Source organism: Carcharhinus amblyrhynchos, unplaced genomic scaffold, assembly GCF_965287045.1.
Source record: "Carcharhinus amblyrhynchos unplaced genomic scaffold, sCarAmb.v2.hapA scaffold_39, whole genome shotgun sequence".
NCBI lineage: Eukaryota > Metazoa > Chordata > Chondrichthyes > Carcharhiniformes > Carcharhinidae > Carcharhinus > Carcharhinus amblyrhynchos.
Genome location: NW_027649780.1, coordinates 5,640,051 through 5,663,818, shown reverse-complemented (window position 1 = coordinate 5,663,818; position 23,768 = coordinate 5,640,051). Strand labels below are relative to the sequence as shown.

The 23,768-nt window shown below is 43.7% G+C and overlaps 1 protein-coding gene and 2 non-coding genes across 3 annotated transcripts in view; all 3 read right to left on the bottom strand.

Annotated features, from left to right (window-relative positions):
* Positions 1 to 23,768, bottom strand: part of LOC145363699 (uncharacterized) — a 375,177-nt gene that overhangs the window by 309,327 nt on the left and 42,082 nt on the right. The gene's annotated exons all lie outside the window — the stretch shown is intronic.
* On the bottom strand, positions 13,417 to 13,490 carry trnan-guu (transfer RNA asparagine (anticodon GUU)). Its single transcript has one exon. It is a non-coding gene; the product is annotated as a tRNA-Asn (tRNA).
* On the bottom strand, positions 23,538 to 23,610 carry trnaf-gaa (transfer RNA phenylalanine (anticodon GAA)). Its single transcript has one exon. It is a non-coding gene; the product is annotated as a tRNA-Phe (tRNA).

The following is a 23,768-nucleotide window of genomic DNA, read 5'->3' as shown; positions in this document are numbered from 1 at the left end:
TATAACTAGGTATCACTGTTTCAAAAGAGGGATTCGCCCATTTAAAATAACACTGCACCACAGCCTCCTCTGATGAGTATTTATAAATACTCACTTGTAGCAATGTCCTTCCTTGGTGTGTCTCTGTATCATTCACTGCTCTCAGGCCACGTTCATCTTTGTCCCTTAGTTGGATTGTCTCTGTATCATTCCGCTTAAACTCACTCTTGCCTATGTCAATGTCTTTTATATCTCTCTCAAAGTGTATAGGTGCACTGGGTGATATAGGAAGTGTACAACTTCGGGAGTAAGAATATACTTGCCTGCATAGCACAGTTGATCAAACGTTTAAACATGGAGAGTTAGCGAGCACTGAGCCGATGCTCTGCTGAGGTCTCATTCAGCCTTTGAAATTTCTTAGATACTAAGCAGAGGGTCCAGATAGTGACAGGGCTGATCCACTGAAGGATTCCTAAAACAGTTCCATGGCTAAACGTCTCAGATGTTGCAGCATTGAATACAGGAAGCCATTGAGCTGATGCACAGACCGGGCCACGCTCACCTGCATAGGAAGATTGCTCAGGTTTTTAACAGGAAGTATGCACAGGGATAGGAAAACGTACCTTTCAAGTTATCACCAGTTTACACTTGTATCTTGCTCAGACCCTACCTTACAGTCACATTCTTTGACCTGCTGCATTATTTTGATCGCTGCTTATTTCTCGGTTCTCAGATTGAACTGTCTTTAGACATACATTTCTCCCCACCTGTTCTATCTTGTGTTCGCTCCCTCAACCTTATCTTCATCACTCCCTGTGTCAGCCGGAGATATCCCCTACCGTCCCTCCCCCTTTTCTATCGTCCCATTCCCGGGTTAAATCTCGCAGCTCCGGAATCCATGAGCTGCTGTCAGGCAGCTTTGAAACATTTTTAAGTCTGAGGAACCTTTATTTGGTGAAACTGATCTTCCCAGGCAAGCCTGGATTGAAACAAATAACAATTGGAAACGAAACACAAACTCTTTAACTGGTAGCTGCTCTCTCTCTCCCTCTTTCTCTCTTTCGCTGATTAACCTTTCAGTCTGTTGGGATTCTGCTGTGTGTTGTCTCAGCCGATCCTGGATTGAATTGGGTGACAGTTTGATTCGAGGTTAATGTGGTTTCCTCTGGGTGTGTGTCTGAGAGGCTGACAGCGCCGCTGCTCAATCTGACTGTTACTTTCTGCGATTCTCCACACAAACCTCAACAGACTGGAGCACCCAATGATAGCTGCAAAGCAGTTTTTGTACGGGGGTGAGACTGTTTTCTATCACTGTGAGACTGAAAGCGCAGTAATAGCGGCCAGCGTCAGTCAGCTGCAGGTTCGAGATGGTTAAAGTCGTTAATTTAGCCGAGGTCTGGAGTTCAGCAGAGAAACGGGATCCAAAACCCTCCCCTCTCTCTTGTGCACCCCCGGATCTTTTCCATATAATGAACTGCAAATCCTTCTGTGGCTGCTTTCTGTACCAACACAAGAAATAGTCGCTTGCTGTAGTGCTGTAGGTACATCGGATAGTCACCGTTTCACCTTCTCTCCCCTCTGAAGACTGCGGCTGAGAAACAGAATCTCCATCACTCGGATCTGTAACATGTGTTCAAAAAGAAGAAAAAAAATCTAAGTGTTGGACGTGCTGCTGAAATAATATTAACACTTTATATTCACCGAGACATAACTGGAGTTATGAAATAAAAACAAATGATGGTGGAAATACACAGCAGGGTCAAGAACCACCACTGGGGAGAAGCAGAGCTAAAGGTTCAGATCGCGATAACATTTAACCAGATTGGAGTCATCCTTACTGATAAGAAACAGCCCGAACACAATGCAGACAGTGAGGAACTCCATGGCGGCTGCAGAGCCCGGGGCTGTGACTACCTTTAAAACTCCAAGCACTGCCGGAACAGGATCTGTTTTTATAGTCACTTTCTGATCTCAAACTTCCCGTCCAATCAACAATTTGCAATCTACCCGTCATAGATTGAGATAAGATTTCAATGAGTTTCAGTGATAGGCTGAAGCTCTTTGACCTTCACTATTACATATCTGAGACTCAGTGACTGAGTGGGTACAGTGTGTGGTGAGAGGGAAGAATCAGCTTCACTGACAAGGCCATAAGAGATAGGAGCAGAATTAAGCCATTTGGCCCATTCGTGCCTATTCCACCATTCAATCATGGCCGATATGTTTAAAATCCCGCAGAATCAGAGAATCCCTACAGTGCACAAGGAGGCCATTCGGCCCATCTAGTCTGAACCGGCCACAATCCTGAACCGAACACTCCAAGGATGTTGATTAGGTTGATTAGCCACGGTAAATTGCTCCTTAATGTGAGGGGGATTAGAAGGTAAAAGTGTGGGGTTGCGGGGACAGCACAGGACCCGGGTGGGATTGTTGTCCTTGCAGGCTCGATGGGCCAAATGGCCTCCTCCTGTACTGTAGGGATTGTATTCTATGATTCAATCCCACCCAAGCCTATTCCTGTAACGCCACATATTTACCATGCTAACTCCCTAACACAAGGGTCAATTTGTCATGGACTATCAATCTTACCCGCGTATCTTTGGACTGTGGGAGGAAACAGGAACATCCGGAGGAAACCCACACAGACACGGGGAGAACGTGCAGACTCCACACAGACAGTAATCGGAGGCTGAAATCGAACCCGGGTCCCTGGCGCTGTGAGGCAGCAATGTGAGTGCCTCAATGTCGCTCCTATGGGGTTTCTCTATCCCAATTTCGTAGCTCGATCCCATAATCTTTGGTCCCTTCCCTAAGCAGGAGCCTAACTACCTGTCTTAAATACACCCAATGATCTGTCCTCCACAGTTTTCTGTGGAAAGGAATTCCATAGATTCACCACCATCGCCCTGAAGAAATTCCTCTATATCTCGATTCTAATGGACGTCCCTTTACTCTGAGGCGCTGCGCTCGGATCCCTGTCTCCCCTACTAATGGAAACATCTTCCCCACGCCCACTCCAACCAGACCTTTCGCTATTTTGTAAATTTCAAAGAGACCCCCCACATCCCTCTAAACAGAATCGAGTACAGACCCAGAGGCTTCAGATGGTGGAAGTTTTATTTGATCGGTTTCAATCACTCATGTTGAATTTTATTTATTTTTATGTAGCTTTGTGACGGCTTCTCAAGAATATTAATCTCATCGTCATGTGCGTGACTTGTTCACACTGAACGCTTCATTCTGAACGGTAGACTTCGTCGGGTTGTGACTTTAAATAAAACAATATACGGATTGTACAACAGCGGATTTAGGTGCAGATCCCCTGAGAGAAACAAATGCAGCAACCCGAAACATCCAAGCTAACAAATGAAGATAAACGAATAGAAAGGCAGTGAGCGTATCAAAGGCCGATACAATGATCGAAGGAGAGAGATGAGTAGAGAGGAACAGATGGAGAGGCGGAGAGATAAGCAAGAGAAAAGGGAATGACAGAAATGAGGCAGTGACAGGGTGATAAATAGCGGGGGCAGACATTGAGATAAGTGAGGGAGAGGCGGGAAGGAAATAGATGATGGTACCCTGAAGGGAACAGTTGCAGTTATGTAGGGATAATACAGAGGGAGACACAAAGAGAGACAAACGAACAGATGACAAGAGAAACAGAGATAGACAGTGACAGAGAGAAAAGGATCTAACTTGAAAATCAATGGCCTAAATCCAATCAGAATTCCAGAAAGGGAAAGAAAATAATTTAATTTAGAACGTGATGCCAGCAGGGAGATTTCCGAGAACCCCCAAAACACCCTCAGAGTGAAACCAGTGTCACTATTACATTGTGATCCTTCCCGTGCCCCTGCAGGAAACACGCACATGCAGTGAGGCAGCTCCATCTGGCGGCGATCCGAGGTAATTTATTATTTCCTGGAAAACCACCCAATTCCCAGAATATGGAAGGAAGTTACTGCATTAGTTTCAAGCCTATGTTTATTAGTGTCACAAGTCTGGACTAATAAATTCTGAGTTTCACTTTTGCTGCAGGTTTGGAAGCCCGAAGTGCCTGCTCCTGTGTTGTAACTTCCATTCTTCTTTGTTTTTTGCTGATGTAACGTGGGAAACACAGCAGCAAAGTCCACTGAGCAAGAATCCCGTGCCCGCCCCCACACAAAATAAAGTAATGAGAGAAATAAACATACACTGATTTTTGTGGTGTTAAATGAGGGTGAACAAAATCTGGTTTTAATATTATGACATTGCATTTGAGGGGGCAAATACAGAACGTTGTTTAGCATTTCATCCAGTCTATGGACCACGCCTGAGTTCAGGACTCCTTCAGCACTGACAACACGGAACGCTAAATTTTGTGCCTAAATACACGGAGGGTGGGATGTTGAACGTGGGATTTCCAAGGTTGTGTGTGTGCGTGTGTGTGCGTGTATGTGTGAGTGGGAGTGAGAGAGAGATAAAGAGAGACAGACAAACAGATAAAGTGAGACGAAGAGGCAGACAAAGAGGTAAAGTAGAACATAGAGACAGCAACAGCTACACACTGGGCCACTTTGACGGTCCTAGGAAATATTTCTTATTTTTTCTACTGTTTAAAGCCGCCAGTGAGCATGGTGTATGGACAGATCAGCAATTTCCTCAGCTCCTTTCTGAACTTGTGCTGGGCCACCGCATAGATGAAGACATTGTTGCAGGAACTGAGTGTCTGGAGCATGTTGGCTGCCTCTTGAAAGATATAGTCTGCGTTATTGAAACTCAGGGTGGTGAGGTAGCCCGCACCTGCGAGCCGAGCGTAGAGGAAATGTCCGACGTAGGTAGCCCATAGGAGAAGAAAACTGAGCGAGATGGCGAAGAGCAGGACAATGGACCTCCTGCGGTTTTCCATCTCCGGATCTCCCTGGTTCTCGGTGCCCCGGAGTCTCCTGCGGGCTCTACTGGCCACTAAGATGTGTCTCACAGTCAGGGCGTTGAGTAGCAGGATCAGGAGGAATGGAAGAAGCGGGGTTAAGATTTTGTCCAGCCAGTCATAGGCCAGCCAGGCTGGCGATGTGTAGAAGGCGACCTTCATATCGCAGAACCAGGGCACCCCATCCAGGATGTACAAGGGCTGGTAGACAAAGTAGGAAGGGATGTTTCCCACACAGCTGAGGGCACAGACTATTCCTACAACCCGCAATGCTGTTTTCTCGGTGCAGTATCTGGTCTTCAGGCTCTGACAGCAGATGGCCACGAAACGGTCGATGGTCAAAGTCACAGTCAGCCAAACTGAACCATCCCGAGTGACAAAGGCCAGCAAGGCGATGGCTCTACAGGCGGGGGTGGTGGATAGGACACTGTTAGAAAAGTAGATGCGACCGATCCGATTGAGGATGACGGCAGAAATGATGACCAGGAAATCGCTCACTGCTATCGCCACCAGGTAGTAGGTGATGCACCGGGAGAGTCCACACCGCCCTCGGCATAAGATTACAATCGCCAACAAGTTGGCTGTGAGAGGTAAAAGGAGTGAAAAGTTACAGAGCAGAATCCAAACACCAGTTACTGACTCATCCAATCAGTTACTGAATCCATCCTGATCTTACCCTTTGCCACCCCCAGACTCCAGCAGTTGGCATTCGTTCAATATCAAATGCTGAACTAAAAACGTATCCTGCCCCTCAGTATCTTCTGCAAAAGCTTCCCCGTCACTAACGTCAGGGTCACTGACTTATAGTTTCCTGGATTACTACTGCTTCCTTTCTTAAACAGGGGAACAGAAGACTATTCTCAGCCCTCTTGAATCTCACCTGTGGCCAAAGAGGATGTGAAGACGTCTGTTAAGGCTCCAACTATTTCTTCCCTTGCAACCCACAGTAATCTGGGGTAGACCCCATTCGGCCGGGGGATTGCCTATATTAATGCAATTTAGGGTACTCAACATTTCCTCCTTTGATATATTGGCATTCTCTGGAACATTCACACATCTATCCCTGACCTCAACATCCATCATGTCCTTCTGTTCGATGAATACCAATACAATGTACTCATTAATGATCTCACTCACTTCCATGTATAACTTCCCCCAATTGTTTTTGAGTGGGACTACTCTTTTTCTCGCTAACCTCTTGATCCTAATATTGCGCAAAAAAGCCTTGGAATTCTCCTTGACCTTGTTTGCTGAAGACACTTCATAGCCCCTATTAGCCCTCCTAATTCACGTGTAAGGGATTACCGATTTAAGATCGAGATAAGAGGAATTTCTTTTGAATTGATTTGATTTGATTTATTATTGTCCCATCTATTGAGATACAGTGAAAATTACTGTTTCTTGCACACTATACATACAAAACATACCATTCGTAGAATAGTTGGGGCGAAGTTTTCAGTTTACTGAGAACTCTGCCTGTTGTGTGTTCATCCCGCCGTTGCCAGCAGTTGTGCCTTCAGCTGCCGAGGCTCTAATCTCTGGAACTTCTGCTTTCAACAGCTGTTTCTCGCCGCCTTTCTTTAGGACGTTCCTTTTAATCTAATTATGTGATCTACATGTGCCGTTCGGTTTCAAATGGCCTTGACCAAGTTCCCAGCCTGCATACTGCAGTGGCTGAAGAAATAAGAACAACTTTACCTTTCCCACTGGTAACTATAAATGAGCAATAAATGTTGACCAGGCCACGGACACCCACAAAAATATCCAGGATAAAAGTCAAATGTACAAAACCGATCAGCACAAGAAAAACATGGATAGCAAATTTAAAATCTTGATTCTCCATTCAGGGAACCCTACACTGCAGAAGGAGGCCATTCGGCCCATCGAGTCTGCACTGACAACAATTCCACACAGGCACTAACCCCATGGTGTCATGCATTTACTCTAGCTACTCCCCCTGAAAATAAGAGACAATTTAGCACGGCCAATCCACCTAACCTGCACACCTTTGGATTGTGGGAGGAAACCGGCGTATCCTCTTGAAACCTTTCCTTAAATGATTCCTATAAACACATTAACATTGAGGGCTGCCCAGTAATAAATCACGGTATTTTCACTATTAAATTGTTGCCGACGGCGCGCTGTAAATTCTTGTAATCACTATAAGGTTTTTAAAAAATATTTAATTGCATCTAATTCAAAGAATGCAGTTTAATAGTTAATTCCCCCATGCTGTAATAAGATCACTGCGTGGAAATGCATGTTACTTCGCTGTTATGCGGTATTATTGTAAAATAGCATTCAGAACACCAGCGAATTTTACTACATCTAATGAAACTCAGAGTCGAAAATATAACAGATGCAAAGGCATCAATTGGTCCAAATTAGGCAACCCAATAAAATGCATTTATATCCTTGTGTGCAGCAGAGTAATTTGAATATTGTCTTGGAATAGTCCTTGATTCAATCAAATGCGTCGTAGAATTTACCATTACTTGGTATAATATCAAACAAGGCGCCTATAGACAAATATTGATGCCCGGTTGAAGTCCCTTAAACGCGTGATTGCAGAATAGTAGACACAATGATCCCATTCCTGAAAGAGAAGAGATCCAGTTTATTGTTCTTTTTAAACATAAATAACTTACTTGTGATCCTTCACTTACCAGGGGCACCAATAGCAGCAAGAACAGGATAACTAATGGCATAGAAGAGGCCTTTCGCTGGTCCGTGCATTAGTCTCACAGAAACTAGAGGGTTCTCAGAAGCTTAAAACTTAGCTCTGGGACACATTCAGTGAGGTCCTCATTTATTGTGAATGAAAGTCTCGGGGGGCGCAGGGCGCAATTAAGCAACAAACTGCACCTTACTTACGTTTCGGTAAATAAACACATCAGCTCACCATTTCACGCCTTCCACTTGCCACATTGGCAGCGTGGACGATTCCTTTCCTATAGATGGCCGGAATATGCGCCTGAATGTTTCACTCACATAATAAAAACAGTCTCAAGTTTAACTAACAAATAATTCTTCAATTTCTTCCATTTCAGAATGGTTGAATTCGTTTAAAAGCTGACGATGGTCAATCTCAAATCAGCACCATGGGATCTATATTACCCGGTGACTTCATTCCTACTGTTGGCCAGTTATGTTTGCAATTCAGTGAGGGAGAGACAAACAGAGACAGAGAGAGAAAGAGAGAGAGAGAGAGACAGACAGACAGAGAGAAAGAGAGAGAGAGAGATACACAGGGAGATAGACACGGAGAGGGAGACATAAACAGAGAGAGGGAGAGAGAGAGAGAAAGAGACGCAAAGAGTGAGAGAGGCGCGCAAGGAAAGAGATAGAGAGAGAGAGACGCACAGAGAGAGAGAAGCCCATGGAACAGACACTGATCATTCAAACGTTGGCTTAATGCTGGAAACTTTCAGTCACATCAACATTGCAATGAAGTTACTGTGAAAATCCCTCAGTCGCCTCACTCCGGCGCCTGTTCGGATACATTTAAGGGGAAATTTAACATGACCAATGTACCTAGCCAGCACATCTTTCTGACTACGGGAGGAACCCTGCGCACCCGGAAGAAACCCACGCAGACTCCACAGCGACAGTGACCGAGCCCGGATCCCCAGCGCTGTGAGGCAGCAGTGCCAACCACTCTGCCGCTATGTCAAATTATATTTTGCCATACTTTTATTAATACAATGTAAATTAATCCAGTTGAACGTGTACATGAGAGATAATCCTAAGGTTATTTTAGTTGCTGGCGATTCGCTGTATTGAATTAATAATGGTTATAAAAGCCCATCTTAAAAAAAGAAGCCATCAAGATTCCGATAAGATGCTTACCCTAAAATAACAACACAAGACATGGCCCTGGATTCGTATTCATTCCCTATATTCGTTAGTTATTTGCATTTACATCTTTCCATCATAATGTTATCCCTCAAGCCCTGTTGTTAACTTCATCAATTATTGCTGCTCCAATATAGTGAGTAATTTGATGGATTCTTTGAGATGGGACAGTGGGAGAAATTGGATTGTCTCAACCCTAAACTTTAGGGAAAAGAGAAGAAGGAGAAGAACCTAGAGCATGTGCGAAGACAGAGACGGTCAGAAGCAGAGCAAAGGGAGATAGACAAACCGAGGCGGAATGACAGAACAAGGTACATAAGTCCCAAACGACGAGAGAATCGGACAACCAGAGAGGAACAGGGAAAAAGTGAAACTCAGAATTTATTAGTCTAGACTTGTGACACTAATAAACATAGGCTTTAAACTAATGCAGTAACTTCCTTCCATATTCTGAGAATTCGGTGGTTTTCCAGAAAATAATAATTTACCTCAGATCGTCGCCAGATGGCGCTGCCTCACTGCATGTGCGTGTTTACTGCAGGGACAGGGGCAGGATCACAATGTAATAGTGATACTGGTTTCATTCTGAGGGTGTTTAGGGGGTTCTCGGAAATCTCCCTGCTGGCATCACGTTCTAAATTAAGTTATTTTTCTTTCCCTTTCTGGAATTCTGATTGGATTTAGGCCATTGATTTTCAAGTTAGATCCTTTTCTTTCTGTCACTGTCTATCTATGTTTCTCTTGTCATCAGTTCGTTTGCCTCTCTTTGTGTCTCCCTCTGTATTATCTCTACATATCTCCAACTGTTCCTTTCACCGTACCATCATCTATTTCCTCCCCGCCTCTCCCTCACTTATCTCAATGTCTGCGCCCCTGTTTATCTCCCTGTCGCTGCCTCATTTCTGTCATTCCCTTTTCTCTTGCTTATCTCTCTGCCTCTCCAGCTGTTCTTCTCTACTTATCTCTCTCCTTCGATCATTGTATCGGCCTTTGATTCACTCACTGCCTTTCTATTCGTTTATCTTCATTTGTTAGCTTGGACGTTTCGGGTTGCTACATTTGTTTTTCTCAGGGGATCTGCACCTAAATCCGCTGTTGTACAATCTGTTTATTCTTTTATTTAAAGTCACAACCCGACGAAATTTACCGTTCAGAACGAAGCGTTCAGTGTGAACAAGTCACGCACATGACAATGAGATTAATATTCGTGAGAAGCCGTCACAAAGCTGTATAAAAATAAATAAAATTCAACGTGAGTGATTGAAACCGATCAAATAAAACTTCCACCATCTGAAGCCTCTGGGTCTGTACTCGATGCTGTTTAGAGGGATGTGGGGGGCCTCTGTGAAATTTACTAAATACTGAAAGGCCTGGATGGAGTGGGCGTGGGGAAGATGTTTCCATTAGTAGGGGAGACAGGGATCCGAGCGCACCGCCTCAGAGTAAAGGGACGTTCATTAGAATCGAGATATAAAGGAATTTCTTCAGGTGGTGAATCTATGGAATTTCTTTCCACAGAAGCTATGTAGGACAGATCATTGGGTATATTTAAGACAGAGATAGATAGGGTCCTGTTTGGGAAACGGACCAAAGATTATGGGATCGAGGTACGAAATTGGGATAGAGAAACCCCACAGGAGCGACATTGTGGCACACTGATTTCCACTGCTGCCCCGCAGCGCCAGGGACCCGGGTTCGATTTCAGCCTCCGATTACTGTCTGTGTGGAATCCGCACGTTCTCCCCGCGTCTGTGTGGGTTTCCTCCGGATGTTCCTGTTTCCTCCCACAGTCCAAAGATACGGGGGTTAGATTGATTGCCCATGACAAATTGACCCTAGTGTCAGGGGGATGGCATGGTAAATATGTGGCGTTACAGGAATAGGCTTGGGTGGGATTGAATCATAGAATACAATCCCTACAGTGCAGGAGGAGGCCATTTGGCCCATCGACCCTGCACCGACAATAATCCCACCCAGGTCCTGTGCTAGCCCCGTAACCCCATACTTTTACCTTCTAATCCCCCTGACATTAAGGAGCAATTTACCGTGGCTAATCAACCTAATCAACATCCTTGGAGTGTTCGGTTCAGGATTGTGGCCGGTTCAGGCTCGATGGGCCGAATGGCCTCCTTGTGCACTGTAGGGATTCTATGATTCTGCAGGGATTTTAAACATATCGGCCATGATTGAATGGTGGAAGAGGCACATAAGAACAGAAGAACATAAGAAATAGGAGCAGGAGTAGGCCATCTAGCCCTTCGAGCCTGCCCCGCCATTCAATAAGATCATGGCTGATCTGTCGTGGCTCAGTTCCACTTTCCCGCCCTCTCCCCATAACCCTTAATCCCCTCTCTTATCAAGAACCCATCAACCTGCTTCTTAAAAATATTTAGCGAGGCAGCCTCCACCACTTCAACGGGCAGGGAATTCCAGAGATTCACCACCCTTTGAGTGAAGAAGTTCCTCCTCAACTCCGTTCTAAACCGCCTCCCCTTTTTTTTGAGGCTGTGCCCCCTAGTCCTACTGTCTTTTTTGAGCGGGAAGAGTCTCTCCACCTCTATCCTATCCATCCCATTCATCATCTTATACGTCTCAATGAGATCTCCCCTCATTCTTCTAAACTCTAACGAGTACAAGCCTAGTTTATTCAGCCTCTCCTCATAGCTCAATCCCCTCAACTCCGGTATCAGCCTAGTAAACCTCCTTTGCACTCCCTCCAGGGCCAAAATATCCTTGCGTAAGTACGGCGCCCAAAACTGCACACAGTACTCCAGCTGCGGCCTCACCAATGCCCTATACAGCTGCAGCAAGACCTCCCTACTTTTATATTCAATCCCCCTCGCTATGAAGGCCAGCATCCCATTCGCCTTCCTGACCACCTGCTGCACCTGCAAGCTGGGTTTTTGCGACTCATGCACAAGGACCCCGAGGTCCCTCTGCACACGTTGGGCCGAATGGCTTAATTCTGCTCCTATCTCTTATGGCCTTGTCAGTGAAGCTGATTCTTCCCTCTCACCACACACTGTACCCACTCAGTCATAAGAACATAAGAAATAGGAGCAGGAGTAGGCCATCTAGCCCTTCGAGCCTGCCCCGCCATTCAATAAGATCATAGCTGATCTGAAGTGGCTCAGTTCCACCTGAGCCTCAGAGTCACTGAGTCTCGGATATGTAATAGTGAAGGTCAAAGAGCTTCAGCCCATCACTGAAACTCATTGAAATCTTATCTCAATCTATGACGGGTAGATTGCAAATTGTTGATTGGACGGGAAGTTTGAGATCAGAAAGTGACTGTAAAAACAGATTCTGTTCCGGCAGTGCTTGGAGTTTTAAAGGTAGTCATAGCCCCGGGCTCTGCAGCCGCCATGGAGTTCCTCACTGTCTGCATTGTGTTTGGGCTGTTTCATATCAGTAAGGATGACTCCAATCTGGTTAAATGTTATCGCGATCTGAACCTTTAGCTCTACTTCTCCCCAGTGGTGGTTCTTGACCCTGCTGTGTATTTCCACCATCATTTGTTTTTATTTCATAACTCCACTTATGTCGCGGTGAATATAAAGTGTTAATAATATTTCAGCAGCACATCCAACACTTAATTTTTTTTTTCTTCTTGAACACGTTACAGATCCGAGTGATGGAGATTTTGTTTCTCAGCCGCAGTCTTTAGAGGGGAGAGAAGGTGAAACGGTGACTATCCGATGTACCTACAGCACTACAGCAAACAGCTATGTCTTATATTGGTACAGACAGCAGCCACAGAAGGATTTGCAGTTCATTATATGGAAAAATTCCTGGAATGCAGGAGAAGACAGAGGGGAAGGTTTTGGTCCCCGTTTCTCTATTGATCTCCAGACCTCAGCTAAATTAACTACTTTAACCATCTCGAACCTGCAGCTGACTGACGCTGGCCGCTATTACTGCGCTTTCAGACTCACAGTGATAGAAAACAGTCTCATAACAGTACAAAAACTGCTTTGCAGCTATCATTGGGTGCTCCAGGCTGTTGAGGTTTGTGTAGAGAGCCGCAGAAAGTAACAGTCAGATTGAGCAGCGGCGCTGTCAGCCTCTCAGACACACACCCCGAGGAAACCACATTAACCTCGGATCAAACAGTCACCCAATTCAATCCAGGATCGGCTGAGACAACACAAAGCAGGGGTTTTATGATGTTATGAATTTGAAAGGGTGGATACTGAGAGACTATTGTCCCTGATCTGGGAATCTGAAACACAGGGGACACAATCTCAGGATAAGGCGCTGATGATTTAGGACTGAGATGAGGAGAAATTGCTTCACTCAAAGGCTCGTGAATCTTCGGAATTCTCTACTCCAGAGGGTGTTGATGTTCCATCATTGAACACATTTCAGTTTGGGTTCGACAGATTTATGCTCTATCCGGGAATGAATGGAAGCAAGGATATGGAATTGGAACAAACGCTCAGCCTCAAGTTCATGTTTCAATGGCATTTTTTTTAAAGTTTATTGGTGTAATGGAACATATATTGTTAAATTTGATATGTTTGAAATCAATAGTCATCAAATAATGTTGGTAATACCAGGTAACAGTCCAGCTGGTAACAATTGAGAGTTTTTTTTTATTGGCACCCACGGACCCATTGCCAACTGGCAACTGTTTACCCGTGAATGCTGACGGTGAGAAAATAGTGAAATCCCGTCTCTGGGTGGCCTTGAACCACCAACCTTTCGGTTAACAACTGAACGCGCTGACCAATTGCGCCACAGAGACTAAGACAGTAGCTGTTAAATGCATTCTAACTTAGTATGTCACTGACCATAATTCTATTTCTGTAAAACCTATTCCAGACTGCAGCATGAGTACTGTTTACAATTCTATACAAGTCTCTTTTTTTCCGTTGATCCCGCAGCACTGCTGCAGTGTGTTGGTTATTCCTTTCTCCTATGAACGGGCAGGTAAAATGAATCTATCTGTCATCACAGGGAAGAATTCAACGGGAGGCAAGGGAACTGACCACCATTTTTATTATGGGATTGAAACATTCAGGCGCATAAATCCGGCCCGTTACAGGAAAGTCCAGTAGATCCGCACTGAGACTCGATTCCCTCATCTGTCTGAATGGTTTTTCCTGTTTCTTGCTGATGAAAAACGATTTAAAAATTCGTCTGTGAAATGTGCGCCATTTCCCCTAGTTCATTTACAGTATCATTTGTATCTGTCTTTTTCAGCGCACACTGCTATCAGATATTTCAGATGGTGATTAACCACATTAGTCTGCACCTATAAACCCATTAAATTCTGTTGTCGACTGAACTAGATGGGAATATGTTCTCGGCGTCAAAAGCGAACTTTCCTGTCAGCGCGTCAAAAAATGCGTTTCTTATTTCACAGAGCGCATTTGAGGGTGAAGTCAGTAAAATGATAACATGTCATTAACATCGCGGTTCGGATAATGTTGAGCAACAAATTGAAATCAAGCAATTTTCCCTTATTCGGCATGAGAAAGCTTAATGAAATTCCTCGTCACTGTGAATATTTTTTCAGCCATTTCTCTGTTATGAAGGCAAATCTTTTTTAAAAAGTTGATCTCCAGTCATTTCCTCTACTTCGGTTACAACATCAAATGTGTTTGTCTTTTTCAGCACACGCTACTATTAGACGTGTTTCAGATGGTGATTAACTAAGTTACCTCCGTCTATAAACTCATTACTGTTGAAAGAAGGAGCTACTATATCTGCACCGTTGCCAAATAGGAATATCATTGTACAAAGAACAAAGAAAATTACAGCACAGGAACAGACCCTTCGGCCCTCCCGCTCTGCACCGGCCATGCTGCCCGACTGAAGTAAACCTTTCCAGGGACCATATCCCTCTATTCCCACCCTGTTCACGTAATTGTCAAGACGCCCCTGAGAACTCACTATCGTATCCGCTTCCACTACAACGCCCCCCCCCACCCCCCAGCAGCGAGTTCCAGGCAACTACCACTCTCTGAGTGAAAAACGTGCCTCGTACATCTCCTTTAATAATTGCCCCTCGCTCCTTAAAGCCTCGTAATTGACTCCTCCGTTTTGGGATAAAAAGCTTCCGACATCCATTCTGTCCACGCCTCTCGTAATGTTGTAGGCTTCTATCAGGTCGCTCCTCAAACCCTGTCTTCCAATCAGAACAAGCCAAGTTTATCCAACATCTCCTCGCAGCTAATGCACTCCATGCCAGGCCACATCCTAGTAAATCTTTTCTGTACCATCTCCAAAGCCTCTACATCCTTCTGGTCGTGTGGCCATCTGAATTGAACACTAGATTCCAAGTGTGGCCCAACTAAGGTTCTACAAAGCTGCAACGTGACTTGCCAATATTTAAATTCAAAGCCCCGGTAGATGAAGGCAAGCATGCCATATGCCTTCATGACTACATTCTCCACCTGCGTTGCCACTTTCAGTGACCTGTGTACCTCTACACACAGGCCCCTCTGTCTATCAATACTCTTAAGAGTTCTGCTATTTACTGTATATTTCCTATCTATATTAGACATTCCAAAATGCATTATCTCGTATTTGCCTCTCATTGTTCCCTCAATATTCAGCACTTCTGATTTTAATGAATTAATTTTGAGGCCCAAGTCAGAGCAAATAATTATCCCCAGGAAATACCAGATTCAGTTAAGATTGGGCAAGAAAATAAGCATGGCCAAACAACCTAACCCACACATCTTTAGACTATGGGAGGAAAGCGAAGCACCTGGAGGAAAACCACGCAGACACTAGGAGAATGTACAGACTCCACAAAGACAGTGACCTGAGCCAGGAATCGAACCCAGGTCCCTAGAGCTGAGAAGCAGCAGTGCTAACCACTGTGCTGCTGTGGCGTCGTGCCGCCCCCTAACCTAATGCTTCAGACACGAGGGTTCATTCACATTTTCCTGACTCAATCATCTGCTTTAATTTTCATTACATTTTTAGAGAAGTCAATGCGATTCTACAATGGACTTTAAATTTCAAATATAACCAGGTCCGCTACTTCCATGGAATCGATCTTCCCTTTCATCTGAGCATAAAATACAAGTCTGACGGCAGCTGCACTAAACCCCAATAAAGTTTAAAACATCCAAACAAGTTAATGATGTCCCTGGAGGCTGACATCGCGTATAAATCTGACAAGTAGTGACTGGAATAAACAACGTGTTGAGAGATTCTGTTCGCAATGCACGGAACACCACAAGGATGGCAGTATGCCGTTTACTATCCTGTCCTTGCCGCTATCGGAGTTCCAGGTTAAGTATTATGGCGTTATTTTGGGGAATGTGTTGATGTATTGATTGCTCTTCTAAACGATGTGTCTCTTTCATTATATTTTCCTATCTTCCTCTGCAGTTTTCTTCAAAGTGAATGTCTGGTTGTGTTCTGTCATTAAACTGCTATTTTGTGTGACTTACCAGACTGTTTACACGGTGTAATTGTAGTTCTGTTGTGTTAGATACGTTGTAAGCATGTTTGAACATTAACTGTGTTATCACAGTGTGACTTATTTTCCCCAGTGTCTTAGCGGTATTGTGAGTGAATTACCGGAAGGATGACAGGCAGTATATGCAGCTAGCCTACTTATTTATTCAATCTACTAGCACAATTACCTTGGCCAGAATAGTACATTGTCATCAAGGTACATGCATTTATATTAGGTTAGTGTCGATGATACTGCCATGTAATCGCTACATTATCACGCCAGTTTACATTAAATGTCAATATGTTACTCACATCCAAGCTCCAGGGAAATAACCAAACTATGATTTCGTTGTGAAAGTACATCCATTGTGATTTGAAAACACGTTTTTGACAAATCGTCGCACGTGAAAACGAAGTAATTTTAACTTACTGTGTTGTTAATGCTGCCCTGTGTGAATTATCGGAAGCTTACCCTCGTCATGTGAGTTAATTGTCACACTGTTCGCACAATATGAAAGTGTGTTAGATAGTTACGTGACAGCATTTTCCACAGATAATTAATTGTGTACTGATTATTGAACCATTAAATCATGCCAAAAGAATATCATGAATTTACTTATTGAAATGATGTTGCTGGCATTGTCGTCTACATTAGAATATTACAATGCTTTACTGCTCCTTAATAAAAATATTTATTGTCACTGCAGAGGTAAATGATCGTCCTGTTAATTGTAATCTGTGCCCCCATACTGTAGATTCTCCAGCCATTGTAAACGCCTGTCAGTTTCTTTCCTGTCAATGTTCTTCAGAACACTGAATATTTTAATGAGATTAAACCCTATTCATCTGAACTCCGGAAAATATCGACAAAATATAGTCAGCTACTCATCATAGACGATACTGTCATAAAATGAACAAGCATAGCCACCCTTAACTGTTCTGCCACAAATTTCAGTATTTCCCCCTTTAAATTGGCGATATAATGCAAAGATACAGTTATGGTCACGCCAAATTCTGCACAACGGTTGAAAGACATCTTTAATCCATCTGCTGCACAAAGTTTACGAGAAAGACCAATTTTACATTGTTACATTGCTGTTTTATTAAACGCTACCAATCCTCAGACTTTCCACATTTTTTTTACAACATTTGAAGCCCCTTCTTATGACACTATGTATTCCTTTAGTTAAATAGCAAGAATGGGTGAATATTTCTCGCTGAGTTTTTGATTTTCAATAGCATTCATTCTTGTTGATTTTCTTGATTGTTTCTTGCTTGTTTCCATCTGTTATTTCTGGCACTATGCTTTAATCTAATTTGCCAACACAAATTATCCAGTTTTTCCCATGATAACAATGTTATCGGCTTCATTTAGGTTGATTTATTTTCTGACTAATTCAACCACATGGCTTCTGCAGGAGAAGCATTTACTATGATGCTACGAATCAGCCCTGCCACATTACACAATATCAGATGCCTTCATCATTAAGTTGTTTCTACAACATAGAAATATAGAAAAGTAACATAGAAAGAGAAGCGGGAGTAGACCAATTTACCTGGCGAGCCTGCTCCACTATTCATTCTGATTGTGGCTGATCATCAGAATCGGCATTGTCGTCCCACCTTCTTGCCCTATCCCCAGATCCCTTTAGAAACACGAGCTATACATTTCTTCCTGAACTCACACGATGTTTTGTCCTCTACTGCTTACTATTGTAGTGCTTGCCACACATTCAACGTTCTCCTGTGAAGAACTTTCTCCTCACCTCAGTTCTTAACCTCACACCCCTAGTTCTGGACTCCCCTACCATGGAGAATATTCTATCTGAACCCACCCTGTCTAATTCTGTCTGAAATTTGTAAGTCTCATCAGGTCCCCTTCCTCTCGTCTCAACTTCAATGAAGTCAATCTTAGCTCTGATGAAGTGTCACCTGGACTCGAAACGTTGGCTCTATTCTTTCCCCGCAGATACTGTCAGTCGTCTTTTCGTTTCAGATTCCAGCAGCCCGCGCTATTTTGCTTTTGGCTTTCAGCATTTCTGTTCAGTCTTGCTCAATCTCTATGTCGTTCTTTATTACAGCTAACTTAGTAGTGATTGTGATCTTGTCAAGAGGAAGATGTGGTCTGTCCAGATGCATCACTTGCTATCTTGTTTCCATGGCGGCGACTGATCTACTACTCCTTGTCAGCTTTGTGATATTGAACAGGATTGCTGGTATCTATTTCCCATTCAGTTTTCTGTCCATCACGCCAGCGTGCAGTTTTCGTTGTGTCCTTAATTATGCTGCAATAGACAGTTCCGCCTGGTTAACGGTGTCTTTCACCTTTGATCGATTTGTAGCCATTTGTTGTCAGAAGCTGAAAATCAAATACTGCACTGTGAAGACATCTGCACGGGTCATAACAATAGTGTCCATACTCAGTTGTTTCAAAAATTCTTTCTTATATTTTGTATATGAACCTTTGGTCATAATTAACAATGTACCCTGGTTCTGCGGCACAAAATCAACTTTTTATACCGCACCTGAATGGGTTGCATTTGACTGGATTCAGAGTATTTTAACCCCTTACCTCCCATTCATTCTAATTTTACTACTCAATGCTCTGACTGTAAGACACATTATAGCGGCCAGCAGGGCTCGTAAGAGACTACGGACTGGAAACAATGGAGAGAAACAGAGTGACCCAGAGCTGGAAAACAGGCGAAAATCTATTGTTTTACTCTTTGCCATTTCAGGCAGTTTCATCATCTTATATTTCATATTCTTTATCACCATCCTTTACGTCCGAATAGCGAAGGTGACTTATTTCTCAGGTGCTAATGTCAGCCAGTCTACATTTGTCCTGGAGGAATACGGGTATATGCTTCAGCTCTTGAGTTGCTGCGTCAACCCTTTCATTTACGCAGGGCCCCAGAGCAAGTTCAGAGAGGAATTAAAGAACGGGGTGAAATATCCACTGTTTTTAATTGTTAAATTATATAAGAGATGAAAAGACTAAAATCAAACATGATTTTAACATTCTAGTCCACCTGATCTGATTTGTGTCTCATTTCAACTTCAGTAAATTCAATGAAGCCAATCCTAATTCATTTAATCTCTCGTCATGTGACAAGCCTGTCATCCCAGGAATCAGCCTGGTGAAACTCCTCTTCTATAACCAGGATATCCTTGGTCTGATAAGGACACCAAAACTGCACACAATATTCTGGTTGCCACGTAAAATTTCAGGGAAATACCCAATCCCTTTAATGAAGTCCTCTCGCAATGAAGACCATCATACCATTTGTTCTCTTGACTGCCTGCTGATACTCTTTGTTCTTAGCTCTGATGAAGGGTCATTTGGACTCGAAACGTTGGCTCTATCCTGGGTGCTCCGGTTTCCTTCCACATCCCAAAGATGTGCTCTTAGGCTGATTGGTGTAACAAATTGTCCCTAAATTAGTCTTCCCTCAATGTGGAATGCCATAAGCATACACAGGGATCATGGGTGGAGAGGGGACTCATAATGTTTAAATGGTGGCACGGGCTCATTGGGCCGAAGGGCCTGTTTCTTGTGCTGTGTTGTTAATGACATGTGACTTCAAACATATTACATATAACATTATATACATGTTTCCATTATACCATTAAACTTAAAAAAACAATCGAAACATGAACTTGTGGCTGAGTATTTGTTCCAATTCCATATCCCTGTTTCCATTCATTCCTGGATAGATCCTAAATCTGTCTAACCCAAAGTGAAATGTGTTCAATGATGGAACATCAGGACCCTCTGGAGTAGAGAATTCCGAAGATTCACGAGCCTTTGAGTGAAGCAATTTCTCCTCATTGCTGTCCTAAATCATCAGCGCCTAATCCTGAGATTGTGTCCCCGTGTTTCAGATTCCCGGATCAGGGGAAATAATGTTTCAGTTTTTTTAATACTATTTATTGTTTCTCGTTAAAGATGTTGAGATTTTCCAGCATTTTTACAGGAGGAACCAGTAAGAGCAATGTAAGTGTGAATTGGTGTTGGCCATTGACGGGATTGTTCAACGGGACTTACGTTTCATAAGAAATAGGAGCAGGAGTAGGCCATCTAGCCCCTCGAGCCTGCCCCGCCATTCAATAAGATCTTGGCTGATCTGTCGTGGCTCAGTTCCACTTTCCCGCCCTCTCCCCATAACCCTTAATCCCCGCTCTTATCAAAAACCCATCAACCCGCGTCTTAAAAATATTTAGCGAGGCAGCCTCCACCACTTCAACGGGCAGAGAATTCCAGAGATTCACCACCCTTTGAGTGAAGAAGTTCCTCCTCAACTCCGTTCTAAACCGCCCCCCCCCCCTTTATCTTGAGGCTGTGCCCCCTAGTCCTACTGTCCTTTCTGAGCGGGAAGAGTCTCTCTACCTCTATCCTATTCATCCCATTCAACATCTTATACGTCTCAATGAGATGTCCCCTCATCCTTCTAAACTCTAACAAGTACAAGACTAGTTTATTCAGCCTCTCCTCATAGTTCAACCCCCTCAACTCCGGAATCAGCCTAGTAAACGTCCTCTGCACTCCCTCCAAGGCCAAAATATCCTTGCGTAAGTGCGGCGACCAAAACTGCACACAGTACTCCAGCTGCGGCCTCACCAGTGCCCTATACAGCTGCAGCAAGACCTCCCTACTTTTATATTCAATCCCCCTTGCTATCAAGACCAGCATCCCATTCGCCTTCCTGACCACCTGCTGCACCTGCAGGCTGGGTTTTTGCGACTCATGCACAAGGACCTCGAGGTCCTTTCTCTCTGCTATTCAAGGTGGCAGGAATATTGAACGACGATTTTCAGGCTACTACTGGCTGTTGGTTTCCGTGGTATAATGGTGAGCACTCTAGACTCTGAATCTAGCGATCGGAGTTCAAATCTCGGTGGGACCTTGTTATCATATGCAGATGGTTGATTTGCTGAAGAGTGTTTTGTTTAAATCTATTACAAAGCACCAATCGAGAGGACAATTTGTCGGCCAGTTCAATTGGTATGACAATGCACAGTATGAGAATCCTCAGTTGACAGATGTCTGCAACGTCAGTGGTTCTCGTGTTTTTGCTACTCTTTAACTCCTCTGTTGGAAAATAAAAAGAAGCGGATGGTGTCACACAATAACAATTCGACTGGAGTCTGGCAATTATTGAGCAAGTGTGTGTGTGTGTGAGTGTGAGAGAGAGAGAGTGAGTGAGTGAGAGTGTGAAAGAGAGAGAGAGAGTGTGGGTGTGCGTGCATGTGTGATGCCCCCGCATTGCCCCAAATCTTATAAATTGCCACCCCCCCCTCTAAACTTGCCCTAATCTAGTCTACCTGAATCAAATCACTCGTCAATCTCCTTCTCTCCAATGGACAACAATCCCAGCATCAGAAACCAGAAACTTCTGGCTAATTTGAACTTTTCAAAATAAAGCTTACTCCAAAGAAATCCCTCCATCTGTTTTAACGGAAATTTGTCAACTTTAAAAAAAATCTGTGTATTTTGCTTCTTAAAATTAAACATGCTTAGAAGAAATTCTTCAACAGGTTTCATCATTTTTTTTGGAAATTATTTTCACCATTCTGAAAAATGTAATGTTTCCATGTTTCTTTTCGAGAAATTTCCAACTTTTCAAAAGGTAGCTTAAACTTGCTGATCTTTTTTTTCCCAATACTTTAACGAAAAATTGTCATTTAAAAAAGAAACTATTATTTTTTTTCAAAAGAAAAGTTTTTCAGTTTTTTTTTAGTCAGCATTGTTTTTGAAAAATAAGTAGGTAAGGTAAATATCTTCATAGAAACTGATTACATTTGGTCAACATTTCCCTGAATTGGTCTAAAATCAGTGAAAAAATATTTTTCATCAACACAAATATGGAGTTTTTGAACTAATGTCACAATAACATAGACGAACCAGCCAGGAGTCGAACCTACAATCTTCTGATCCGTAGTCAGACGCGTTAACCATCGCGCCACTGACCCACGGCAAAAACAGTTGCAGCACTATTTACATATCCGTCGGAAACTTCAAACTTGGCAGAAACATGGTCAAAACATGTTCGATTTAGTCAGGAAATGTTGCATTCTTGAAATTTTCTATTCTCACTCACAGTCATTCCACTTTGCCTTGAATTGAGTTAACCTGCTGTGTTGGAGATTCGAACCCTGGTCCCCAAAGCTTCATTTACTTCTCTGCGTTATCAATCCAGCGTCAACAACATGACTCGAAACAGCACCCCTCCCGCCAGTGAATCCACTATTGAATATTGCCTGAATATAGTATCTTACAATCATTTGGCATTGGCTCTTACTTGAGCCACAAAATACATTCAAGAAAAGACAAAAGTGCTGAAAATTCACGACAAACTGAGCAGGAAAGAAGACACACCTATTCTGACTCAGCACACTTGTTATCAGTTCGTTCAGCGGCTAAAAGAGCAGGGCAGAGGCTGGGAATCCTGCAGGAGTAACTCACCTCCTGACGCCCAAAAAACATCGAACATAGAACAGTCCAACACACTGCAAATCATTCGTCTCACGATGTTGTGCTGAGCTTTGTCCGAAACCAAGGTCAAGATCAAGATCAAGATCAAGTTCAAGCTATCCCACTCCCTATCATTCTGATGTGCTCCATGTGCCTATCCAATAACCGCTTGAAAGTTCCTAAAGTGTCCGACTCCACTATCACAACAGTGAGTCCATTCCACACCCCAACCACTTTCTGAGTAAAGAACCTACCTCGGACATCCCTCCTATATGAATCCTACAGCTATGCCCCCGAGTGACAGCTACATCCACCCGAGGAAATAGTCTCTGAATCAGTGGAATAGTCCACCATCGACGTGGCACAAGTCAGGAGTGCGACAGAACGTTCCCCACTTGTCTGCCTGATGCAGGAATCCACCAAAGGCACCCTAGACAGCACCTTCCAAACACAAGACCACTTCCACCCGGCAGCACCCCCGCACCCCTCCAACACCACACAGACAACAGCATCACCAAGCCTCTCAGCATTCTGTGTGGCGCCAATGTTACTTGCCATTTGTCAGCTGAAATCATAAACATAAAGTAGCCTACTGCGGACTTTCCAAATCTGAAATAAAAACAGAAAATACTGGGTGATGTCAGTATTCCTGGCTCTATCTGTGGAGCGGGAATCAGAACGAACTTGCCCCGTCCAGACGTCGCATGGCAGGCGCGGACAGGATGGGTGTGGGTGTCCGAGTGGGCTCTTTCCGTGCTCTTAAACTCTGCCTTTTTATCAAGCCAGTCAGCAGAAAGCCATTTGGTATTTGTTCTGTTGCAGCTTGTGTGAACTGATCTTTGAAGACAGTGCGAGACAAAATACAGTGCCCATTAGCACAGAAAACCAGCCACAGGATCGTGCCGAAACCCGGGATTGAACCAGGGACCTTTAGATCTTCAGTCTAACGCTCTACCGGCTGAGCTATTTTGGCTGCCGGTAAGTCTAGATGCTTCCGTCTCCCCAATATCTAAGAGAGCAATGATTTCTGCCCATTCGTTAATGCATCATTTTCATCTTTCATCAAGTAATCTCAACCAAATGTCCTCAGTGATAAAAGCAAATTACTGTGGATGGGAAAAGAGGAAATGT